The following is a 12,673-nucleotide window of genomic DNA, read 5'->3' on the forward strand; positions in this document are numbered from 1 at the left end:
TTCAATTAAGATTAACGCTCAAACAGTTTATAATGCTTATCAACTTGCCTTAGAGCATGCTAGGCCAACTATTCCAACCCCTACTTCGTCTAGCTCACAATCCTCTAAAAGAGTTGCGGGCTTAAAAGCTCTTAAATCTTGGACGGAGTTCAAGGGGTCTCAAGGTGAAAATTATGATGAAACTTCACATCTAAATGAGCTTCAAGTTTATTTGTCTCAGGGACTTGAAAAGGAGAATCCAGACGGCTCTTTTGATCTTTTGGAATGGTGGAAGGCAAGGGAAAAACATTTTCCTGTTCTTGCAAGGATGGCTCGGGATATTTTATCAATTCAAGCTTCAACTGTTGCATCAGAGAGCGCTTTCAGTCAAGCAAGACTGCAAATAGGTGATCATAGAGCGTCTATGAGGGATAGCTTGGAAAAATCAGTATTGTTTAGAGATTGGATCCGCTCGGAAAGAAGAAACTTTGGAATTGCAGAAGCACAACCGGCGATAGATGAAGCTTATGAAGAAATGATAGCGGAACTTACGGAGGATTCGGCTTCGCCCGGAAGTGGTGATGAACAAGCTTCTTTTCCACCACCACCAACGCAACCTCCTCCGAACCTTGAAGGATTTATGAGATTTGTTAGAGATAATACATAGAATAATATGTAACTTGTATTTTGGCACATCTTCCTTAGTTTTTTCCTTCTAATGGTGGTATTAGTACCTTGTTGTGCTCATTCCATTGGGGGAAGGATGACTAAGAAAGATATGTCATTTTTTGGTAATAAAATTTATTGCTTCTACCCATGAGCTTCTTTTCGCAATATTTCTTTGTCTATACTTAGAATTATTTATATGCTACAATATATACATAATATACAATATATATACTACAAGAAAATATATTTATAAGATACAATATATACATAAGATACAATATATATACTACAAGAAAATATATAAGAGAATATATATACATAAGATACAATATAATATACTACAAGAAAATATATTATGCTACAATATATACATAATATACAATATATATACTACAAGAAAATATATAAGAGAATATATATACATAAGATACAATATAATATACTACAAGAAAATATATTATGCTACAATATATACATAATATACAATATATATACTACAAGAAAATATATTTATAAGCTACAATATATACATAAGATACAATATATATACTACAAGAAAATATATAAGAGAATATATATACATAAGATACAATATAATATACTACAAGCAAATATATAAGAGAATATATATACATAAGATACAATATAATATACTACAAGCAAATATATTATGCTACAATATATACATAATATACAATATATATACTACAAGAAAATATATTTATAAGCTACAATATATACATAAGATACAATATATATACTACAAGAAAATATATAAGAGAATATATATACATAAGATACAATATAATATACTACAAGAAAATATATTATGCTACAATATATACATAAGATACAATATATATACTACAAGAAAATATATTATGCGAATATATATACATAAGATACAATATATATACTACAAGAAAATATATAAGAGAATATATATACATAAGATACAATATAATATACTACAAGAAAATATATTATGCTACAATATATACATAATATACAATATATATACTACAAGAAAATATATTATTATGCGAATATATATACATAAGATACAATACATATACTAAAAGAAAATATATAAGAGAATATATATACATAAGATACAATATAATATCAAGAAGTGATATTTATGCATGACAATTTAGTGTTTTACTATTGTTTTGTTATTTTCTTTTTCGTCAAGCACTTTAATAATTAGATATACATATATACTACATATTAATATAGCCATGATACTACAAGAAATTGTCTTAAAAAAAAAAAAAAAAAGCCCGCTAGGCCCGCGAAGCCCACGAGCCCGGCCCGTTAAGCACAGGACCATGTGGGCTTAGGCCCGTCACGGGCCGGTTCCACCCATTAGGCCCACGAAGACCGGGACCGCCAGGCCCGGGACCGCCAGAGCCCGGGACCACGAAGCCCGGGACCGCGAGGCCCGGCCCGTTAGGCCCACTAAGGCCCGGGACAAAATACAGCATTACTTATGCCACATATACATGAGGTATTCAATAGTGGTCATGAAAGGAAGAAGTTGATGGCTGGGTTAAATGAAGAATAACTAGGAGAAGAGAGAAAAAGATTCACTGATTTATGCGCCTAGCTCGAAGTGAGAATCTCTCCTTGTGCCACATATACATGAGGTATTCAATATGAACATCTTTTATATACTTTAAGTGTCTAATAGGTAACAGTTTCAGTTTAAGTGTCGTGAAATTTTGTGATAACTAGGGGCTACACATGTATTTGGCCTAAAATATATTATATATTTTCCAGAACGTATTGAAAATTATCCAATAGACACTGAAAAGTGAAAACTGATGTATACGACATAGGCGATTTCCAGCCACCCAGTAACTAGATGGGTCGCCATATGGACGATATTGATGGTGGAATCTAGGGGTGTGCATTCGAATCGGTTTATCGATAAATCAAATCGATTATTTGTTATCGGTTTATCAATATCGATTTCGATTGTCCTTATCGATTTATCGATTTCGATTTCGATTTTGTCCTCTTCGGTAATCGGTTTATCGATAAACCGATAAGGTATACTAAAAAGACAAATATACCCTTATTCTATAATACCCTTTCCTTTACCTAACTCCCTAACCCTATTATTTTCTTTACCCTTATTCTTCACTCTTCAACGCCGCTTTTGGTTCTTCTTTCACGGGTACATGAAAATCTCACTTACCTGCTCTCTTTTCAGTGATTTGATTATCTTTTTGTTTGGTTTCTTTCATGCTATTTTGTGCTATATAATTTCTACTTCCACGTTTATTTTTCAGAAAACGTGTCCTGTTGTATCTTGAACTAGCTTCAGATTCCAACTAATAATGGACATCCAAAAAAGATAATTCAAGTTAGATGCCTGCAATTTTCATCCACTGTGGTTCAAAAAGTTATAGTAGCTCTGCAATTCAAGCTCTGTTTTCATCAGCTGGTTTATAATAGTAACTAAAATTGGTAAGGATTAAACAACTCACAATAGTATTATATTATAAGAAATGAAAAAGGATAATTATGAAAAGGCCTAATCATGTTCCAAGAAGGCAAGAACTACAGATGTATAGAAATGATTAGTATGTCAAAAAGAAGTCTGCCCCACTTTATGTTACTTCTTTCACTTTATATAAATATAAATGTACAAAGAGTCACCACTGGGTTTGGCCACAGAATCCGCTCACCCAGGTAATCCATAGTCTCTCTCTTATTGTATCTATGCTGGCACTTCAGTACAAACTACAAGTGTTTGTGTGTTGTGACTTTTCTTTTTAACGGGTATTACATTTTAACATACAGACAATTGACCAGTTCTTTTTTGCTGTTATTGATATTTCCTGGATTTGCAGCCATAATTTTTAGGTCAAGAGCGAGGAGTACTGACTTCGTCTTGCTTTGCTTTATTCAACTCGTTTAAGACTGTAAGTTACATTCTTCATTTACTTCACATGGCTGAAAATGATAAAATTGATCAAGTGGTTGATGAAAGTAGATGTTCTTAGGCGTGTTTATAGCGATATACTTTCCTTGAAATCCCGTAAATTTTCTTATTGGTGTAATCGATAACTGAATCGATAAGCCCCAAAAATTGATAAATCGAAACCTTATTGAAACGATAACGATAAGCATATGTACAAATCGATAATCGATAAGTAATTATCGATAAGAGTCAAAATCAAATCGATAAATCGAATGCACACCCCTAATGGAATCATTAGTAAGCCCTAAAAATGGCCACACGTGACGTGCATGTGACGAAACACAATAATTCGCTCATGTAGTGCGCTCTTGGATAACACTTCCTTCTAGGGATATTGAATATCCACTTAGGGTCCTAAGTGTCTTCAAAGTCATATATTTTAATAACACATGTTGTTATGAGTCATTTGAAACTAAATTTTTGATCATGTCATTCAAACACTTAAAAGGTTTCTATGCAACACATTAAAGGTCTGTACCCATCAATAATAGTTCAAGTATACATTTGTATAACATGCCAGACACACTGGCAGAAGCATGATTTTCGCACCTCAGAACCCGACAAAATTTTAATCGAACCCCAAAGTTAACCAAAAAGTCAAACCCGGGACCGCACCTCAGAACCCAACAAAACTCACAGAATTCGACAACCCATTCAATTACGAGTCCAACCATACTAGTTTCACTCAAATTCCACTCCGAATCGATGTTCAAAACTCAAAAATTCACTCTATAAAATTTTAGACAAACCCCCAATTTCTCTCTTGAAATCTTCAATAAAATACCAAAAACAAAGATAGATTCATGAAATAAAATCAAAACTAAGTAGAGAACATTTACCCCAATCCATGTGGTGAAGATCGCTTCAAAAATCGCCTCAACCCGAGCTCCATAGCTCCAAATATGCAAAAATGGTAGAAACATCTGAAATAGAGTACTTTATAATCACTGGGCGAATTAATGAATCGCGATCACGAAGAAGAAAAATGCACTGACTAGAATTACTCTCCGCGATCACGGAGCAACCTTCGCTAACGCGAAGAACAACCATCACTACCTCCCAACAAATACCCAACGGCGATCACGTAACTGGCCATGCGAACACGATGACCACATGCATCTGAACTATGAGATCGCAACAAAATCAATGCGAACGTGAAGGGGAAACCAGCCTCTGCCCAGCTCAGCCCAAATCACTACGCGAACGCGTGCACACTTGCGCGAGCGCGATGCTCATCTGTAGCAACCTACGCGAACGTGTCTGAGGACTCATGGACACAATGAACAACCTTTACCCAGCCATAAAAAAACTCTACATGATCGCGATTAACTCTACGCGATCGCGAACAAGGAAATCAGATGCTCAACAAAACCAGCAATGCCAAATAAAGGAAAATGATCCAAATTCGATCTAAAACACGTCCGAGCCCTTCGGGGCCATGCAAGAACATTCCCATAAGTCCCATAACATAACACTAACTTACTCGAGACCTCAAATCATGCATAACAACATCGAAACAACGAATCGTGTCTCGAATTAAATGCAATAAACTTTGAATCTTTCAACTTCTAAAACTCGTGCCTAAACATATCAAATCAACCCGGAATGAGCTCAAATTTTTCACACAAGTCTCGAATGACATAACAAAGCTATTCCAATTACCGGAACCACAATTCGAATCTGATACCCTCAAAGTCAACTCTTGGTCAAACTTATTAACTTTCCAAACCTTCAAATTTTCAACTTTCGCCAATTAACGTCGAATCCTTCTAGAAATATCCAAATGCAAATCCGGGCATATGCCCAAGTCCTAAATCACCATCCTGACATAACGAAACCATCAAATCTGCAATCCGAGGTCAAATACTAAAAAGTCAAACTTGGTCAACTCTTCCAACTTTAAAACTTCAACAATGAAATTCATTCTTCCAAACTAATTACGAATCACCCGAAAACCGAATCGACGATACACACAAGTTGTAATACAACATACGAAGCTACTCATGGCATCAAAACACCGAGCAAAGTGCAAATGCTTAAAACGACCAGTCGGGTCATTATATTCTCCCCCACTTAAACATACGTTTATCCTCGAGCGTTCCAAGAGTCGTTCTAAAGCCATCAAACCGCCGTAACATTACCATGCACATACCCGGGGGTGATACCACGTCACCTTATTCCACATAGGTACAACACAACTGAAGATCATTACTTCAACCTACCTCATAACCTTAGAATCCAATTTACAACACCCGAAATTCCTACAAGACCCGAATCTCACATCTACACACTGTATAAGTTTGAACAAGCTGCACCAAGCCATAACCATGACCCAAGACAAAATCACATGATATACCACATAATTCAAATACTCATAGCAATAACTTCTGACTGCAATAGCTGCTCGATAACCAACCCGACACCGGCAACAAACCTCATATCAACCCAAATCTTGTTCTGAACCTTTGTACGCTGCCAATGATGAAAGAAACACACTGAAACTCATAACCACTTATCAGATCAACAAGTAATGGGGCCCTCTCTCGTCCGGCAAGAACCAAAGCCAAATTTCTAAGTCGTCTCTCGATATTAACCCTCCAAACATACTGTAATCAAATCTGATAGTATCCATTCTAGGTCCAATGACCTTACCTCATCAAGCACAACTATTCTATTGACATGCCACCCAATACTACCTAGAATCATAAATTGTGCAATCTGTGTACCAATAAGAACTAATTCAAATGTACTCAATCATGGAAAAATGACTCAAACGAGGGAACCGTCCCGTAAGCTCAAAAAATACCATCACATTGCACTGCTCAGAACCAATCACACGCTATAGAGCCAAAACATGCGAATCTAACACAAAGGATATATCTCAACATGACTCCGCTGCAATGTGTGACCCCATCCAAATACTGGTCCGTATGCAATACCTTAAGCCACAATGCTCCAATTCAACAACCACATGCAATTTGACATCAAGTACATAAAGTGCCTGGCCATAACCATGAAGAAGCAAAAAATACAATATACCACAACCGGAAAAGGCCATAACCAAGGCGCAATCAACTATCCCACACCTCAATAACCATTTCGCTCGAATTTGCTACAAGACCCAAACAGAACTGGACCATGTGTGCATATAACCAATAAATCACAACCCCTCGTATTATAGAGGAGTAACACATAGATCATATCATAAAACGAATAAGCTCAACTCTAAGCGAATGGCACATCCCTCAACAATAGCAGTATAGAGTCAACTAATCCGACCTGGTGTAGAATACACATCCTTATTGGGTCTACCAATGAGCCCCCAAATCAACCCTGTCACACCTCCTTTTTCCTACACCCCGTAAGGGTATAAGGGAGTTTTTCCAATTTAAGTGACAATCGAAATGAGATTAATTTATTAAAAATTCAGATTCGCCTCTTGGGATAATTTATGGAGTCCCAAGTCACCGGTTGAATCCCGAATCGAGGAAAAGATTGACTCTGTATTACAGTCTACGAACACAGAAATCCGGGTAAGGAATTCTGTTAACCCGGGAGAAGGTATTAGGCATTCCCGAGTTCCGTGGTTCTAGCACGGTCGCTCAACTGTTGTATTTGGCCTATTTACTTGATTTTAATACATGTTTTAGCCTATGGTTCAATTTTAACTTTACAACCGTTTTTAATTATTTTTAAGGAAAAATTGCAACGTCACTTAAAATATGTCTTGAACCACGTCACATAAATGCACCCGCGGCTCTCGACATATTTTATCTAACATTATTGAGATTTGGATTTGGGTCACATAAATGCGCACCCAAATTTAAGAACGTAATTTATTAAAATAACGCGCCTAAAACAGCTACGTGTTTGCAACTTTGCGAGGGCCACGGAAAATTTGCTAAGTGGCACGCCTTGGTTTCTAAGGATTTATTAATTAAACTAAGGCCATGCAACTTAAGGTTTTGTTCGGCATGGCACACCTCCAATCTATTTGTCTAAGATTGAACAAAATATTGAAGGCCATAAGTTATACATTTTGGCTAATAGGGCGTGCCTCAACCCATTTTAAAGGGTCTAGTTAGTTAACTAAAGGTCTAAGGTGATTTGAATTCCCTCTAGGAAAACAAATAATTCAACCTTTAAGGATCAACAAAATGGATCAACGTTTCGTTAACATAAAGCCTAATCAAAAGCAGGCCCAAATCACATTTGTCATTTTTGCACATTGGAAACAAAAGTCTAAGCTTGAACGAAATTGGCAGCGCATCGAAAGGAGCCAATGCTAAAGGCCCAGCTGCAAGTTTCAACGCCAAATCACACATAAGAACTCAGAATCGTACACAATTTATTGAATACCAATCAGCTAAAGCTATATTGAGCACATGATTAAAGTAATATTTTTGCTTCTTTGATTATTGAAACATAGAGCAACTAAAATTGCATTTCTGGTTATGTCTGCACCTTGGACCCACGTTTGCCTTGGCCTCACAAGGCCACATCACAAGGAAAATAAACATTGGGCCCAAACGAGCCCAAGACAGATTTTAAGGTCAATTGCTGGAGGCTTAAGACTCAATATCGAGTCTTCTTAGAAGCAAACAACATATGTTTAACCCTTTCTTCATAACAATAAACCAGGCCTCAACTTGCAAGATTTGAAGTCTCATTTCACAAGATATCAACCTTAAACTTATTGATGCCTCAATTTAATCAACACTGATAGGCAAATCCACTACTCTCAACATGAGTTTACGACCATATTTCAAAGTGCAGCTAATTCTGAGCAAGACAATACACATCACAATAGACTACATATCCTACACTAGTCATGATGTTTGATTCTACACAAAGTTGTTATCACGTAATGTAAAATCGAAATGTATAGCCAAAACTAGAGAAAAGCTGAACAACATGCCTTCAATCCAACTCATGAAACCAGAATCCAAAACAAACTGAAAACCAATACATGCCAAACGAGGTTCAATTACAATTTTTAATGTAACCTCAAAATTCAAAGTGTAACTCTACTTTAAACATACTACACCCAGGAAATTAAACTAAGCAAATCCAGTGGAACAAAAATAAAGACAAAAGATAGCTAGTAAGAAAAGAAGGCCTTTATTTCTTCACGATCCGATCAACCATCTTACATGGCTTTAATCAGAGATATATACCTAGAAATTAAAGGAAAAAGAAGTGAGGAAGCAGTAGAAAAGCAGCAAAACAGTGCCCAGCAGTAACAATGGAACAGTAACCTCACAGCAACTCAAAACCAGTTTTAAAACCCAGAATCAGACCATCTTCGACCTAGATAAGTATTTATGACTTTTCAGAAATTATAGATAAACAAAAGGATTTGAGAAAAATAGAAATCAGGACTCAATTTTGGACCAGTTTTACTAAGAAAAGTAGGGAATTCAATGTTCTTCTTTTGAGCTAGCCGTTTTAGTTTTTAGGGAATTTTCTCTTCCAAAAGCGTCCCTTCAATGCCAAGTAAAGGTGCCTTTAAAGGCAAGGCATTAGGGCAACCCCTAAGACTCAGTTTTTGCATTTTGTCCCTTTTGGAATTTTCATTATAGCTTAGACATCCCTAGTTAAAAACCAGAAATTCACAACTAACCCTAACACCAGCTTCCTAGAAGCTTCCCCAGGTAGTTACAGAAATATTCCCTTCCCCAATTTCCTAATCTACCCCTCGAACCCTGATTATTTCCCTTGAAACCAAAACGGGCATGGTCAACTTTGACCCAATGGTTCAAACCCAAATGAGATGGCCATAATTGAACTTAAGGCCCGAACAAAACTCAGAAACCCATTTAGCTAAATTAAATGACTTCAAACAATCGAAATCTAACCAAGCAATTGATTTCTTTTAAAACTAAATACTTAGCCGGAGTTAATCAAATTACTGAATCAACAAAGCCTAAATTAAGCTAATTATCAAAAATGTCATAAATAACAAAACGAGCAAAGAACAGTATTTAAAACCTGAAAAGAGATGACCGAAAATCTGATGGAGAAAGTACGAACACTAAATTATTCAAAAAAAAAAACTAGGTCTAAACTTCTATCTACTTTTCAAACATCCACAGAACGGGAAGACCAAGAAGAAAGGAGTAGGAAGATGAAACGGCATATAAGGGCAAGAAATAAAAATTAAGAACACTTACTGATTCACACTCGAACCCAATATTGGACCTTTAATTTAACACAATCGGTGTTAACCGCTTGTTCTTTGTTAAGAACAAACGATCAACACTTCTTATTCCAAACTAGACTTCGAAAATCTTGAAAACTTGGATGCTCGTGGTCATTCAAGCCACGGAATCAAAGGCAGAACAATTTTGGCTTTTTAGGGCTTCGAACTCTGACTTTAGATTTAAGATTCGACGAGATTGAGAGGGATTTGAGGGGAGCTATGTTGAGATTTGGAGAGAGGGGGGTGAGAGGGTTCAGGGGTGTGAATTTGGTGGCGAACGGAGGTGGCGCCGCCATTAATGGCGGTGGGAATTAGGGCGACGGGTTCTCTAGGGTTTGAGTTGAAAAGAGACGGGGGGTGGATGGACTGGGGGGGGTGCCGTTCGGGCATATATATGCTAACGGGAAGCCAGTTCCTGTCCGTTGGATTAGGAACTATCAACGGCTCAGATCAAGCTTAACGAAACAACGTCGTTTTGACTAGGCGATGGGGCTAGACCGGATATTGGGGAGGGTTTGGGCCAAAAATTGGGCGAGTTAAAGGGGGGAACGTTTGGGCTTGGCAATGTTAGCCCAAAACAGCCCTTTTCTTATTTCCATTCCCTTTCTTTTCTTTCCCTTTTTTTTTATTTTCCAAAATTCTTTTTAAGAATAAAAATCACTAATCAAATTATCCTATTACATTAATTAACTCTAAATAACATTTACCACAAATAATTAAAAACCAAATTCGAGGAAAACTACCAAAGTTTGAAAAGTGCAAAATAAACTATTTTGTGATTTTTTCCATTTTTTATAAAACACTAAATTACCAATTAATTCACGACTGCAAAATTAGATCCTAAATGCAAATGCAATGTATTTTTGTATTTTTATGAATTAAATAAAATAAACATGCACATACAAATGCAAACAATTATCAGAAAATGCCACAAAATCCACAAAAATTGCAAATGATGAAAATAAGTTATTTTGTTTTGAATTTATGGGAGTAATTCATGTAGGGAAAAAATCACGTGCTCACAGCTACCCCTCTTTGCTCGGAAACACGAAGAGTTTTCGCGCAAAGATAAAGTGAGTGGATACGAGCGATTTTTGCCCGTTTGAAAACTCCGTGGGAAGCATTTTTGAAAGATTTAACCGTACCCTGCTTTCGAGGTTGCCTACATATCCTTGGCTATAAAGGAATCAGGTCAGTGTAGTTCGGGAAGTTTTGGTAGCTGGGACTACCATGAAGCTGTGATTTCACTGTTGTTGTTGTTGCTGCTGCTACTGCTTACTGAACCCCTTATTACACCGTGATAAAATAAAAAGAAGCTAGACTAGACTATAATCTATGCATTACAAAATCCTATATACATCTTCAAACTTGTTCTTGTGGTTCTTGTTGATTTGTTTACTTGTATTCTCCCGATTAAATTCCTTTGCTGCCGCCTTGACTTATAATCTGAGATATCTTCCTTTTCTACAGGTGGACGCCTGATTGCTGAACTCGAATTGTAACCTGAGATGCTTTTCCTTTCTCCAGGTGGATGCCTGACTGCTAAACTTGAAATGTACTCCCTGCTCTCCAGGCGGGCTCCTGATTGCTGAACTTGAAAGTATTCCCTGCTCTCCAGGCGGGCTCCTGGCTGCTAACTTGACATGTATTCCCTACTCTCCAAGCGGGCTCCTGATTGCTGAACTTGAAAGTATTCTCTGCTCTCCAGGCGGGCTCGTGACTGCTAACCTGACATGTATTCCCTGCTCTCTAGGCGGGCCCCTGACTGCTGACTTGAAATGTATTCCCTGCTCTCCAGGCGGGCTCCTGACTTCAACAAAATAGACAAAACAAAGAAAATTCTCTGCCTCGGTTTGGTGGCTGGGCACAGATGTGAGTGCAAAACTAAATCATGTTACCAAATATTAATAAGAACTTGAGAGCTAAAACTTGAATTGTACTCCCTTGTTCTCCAGGTAGGCTCCTGATTGCTGACTTGAACGTATTTCCTGCTCTTCAGGTGGGCTCCTGACTGCTGAACTTGAATGTATTCCCTGCTCTCCAGACAATCTTCTGACTGCTGAACTTGAATGTATTCCCTGCTCTCCAGGCGGGCTCCTGACTGCTGACTTGAATGTATTCCTTGCTCTCCAGGCGGGCTCCTGACCTCAACAAAATAAATAAAAACAAAGAAAATTTTCTGCCCATTTGGTGGTTGGGCACAGATGTGAGTGTAAAACTAAATCATATTACCAAGTATTACTAAGAATTTGAAAGCTAGGTCCCATTATCCAGGGGGTCCTGACAATTCTTAACTAAACGACAATTTTGAATCTAAGCTATATCTTCTAAAGGTGTGACTTCTGCTAAATCTTGTTATCTAAGAGGGTCTTTAAACTACTCCTCATTATCCAGGAGGGTCCTGAAAATCAAAGGTCAAATTTTATCTTAAGAGTGACAACTTTTATGGCTGAATTATACTACCCTACAGCAAAATTTACGCTAAATGTTGTTATCTAATCGAAATCTTAAAGCTAAGTCCCATTATTCAGGAGGGTCCTGGAAACTCCTAATTGAATCTTATATCGAACATGCAAAATTCTAAACCTGCTTATATTCCTTTGGGATACATTTCTGCTAGATTACGCTATTTCTAAACTTTACTCTAGGTCCCATTTTCCAGGAGGGTCCTGAAAAATCAAAAATCAAACCTGTTTGATGATCGCCTTTCTCCACGGAGGGTTTCTCTGAAACAACCGAAATTTACTACCCCTGTTTTAATCAAAGAAAAATCTTGTCAGTTTAAAATGTGGTGGTTAGTTGATGGCATTCTTGCTGAAGGTCTCTCCGCT

At 37.1% G+C, this 12,673-nt stretch overlaps 1 long non-coding RNA gene across 2 annotated transcripts; it reads left to right on the top strand.

Annotated features, from left to right (window-relative positions):
- The first annotated feature begins 2,477 nt into the window (after positions 1-2,477).
- Positions 2,478-12,174, top strand: LOC142170559 (uncharacterized). Of its 2 annotated transcripts, none has more exons than XR_012699806.1 (4): positions 2,478-2,830; positions 3,510-3,581; positions 11,313-11,714; positions 11,842-12,174. It is a non-coding gene; the product is annotated as an uncharacterized LOC142170559 (long non-coding RNA). The 2 variants fall into 2 exon arrangements; XR_012699805.1 differs by having other exon boundaries at positions 2,479-2,830; positions 11,798-12,174.
- Positions 12,175-12,673: the final 499 nt, after the last annotated feature.

The sequence above is a fragment of the Nicotiana tabacum genome, chromosome 16 (genome assembly GCF_000715075.1).
Source record: "Nicotiana tabacum cultivar K326 chromosome 16, ASM71507v2, whole genome shotgun sequence".
In the NCBI taxonomy this organism is placed as follows: domain Eukaryota; kingdom Viridiplantae; phylum Streptophyta; class Magnoliopsida; order Solanales; family Solanaceae; genus Nicotiana; species Nicotiana tabacum.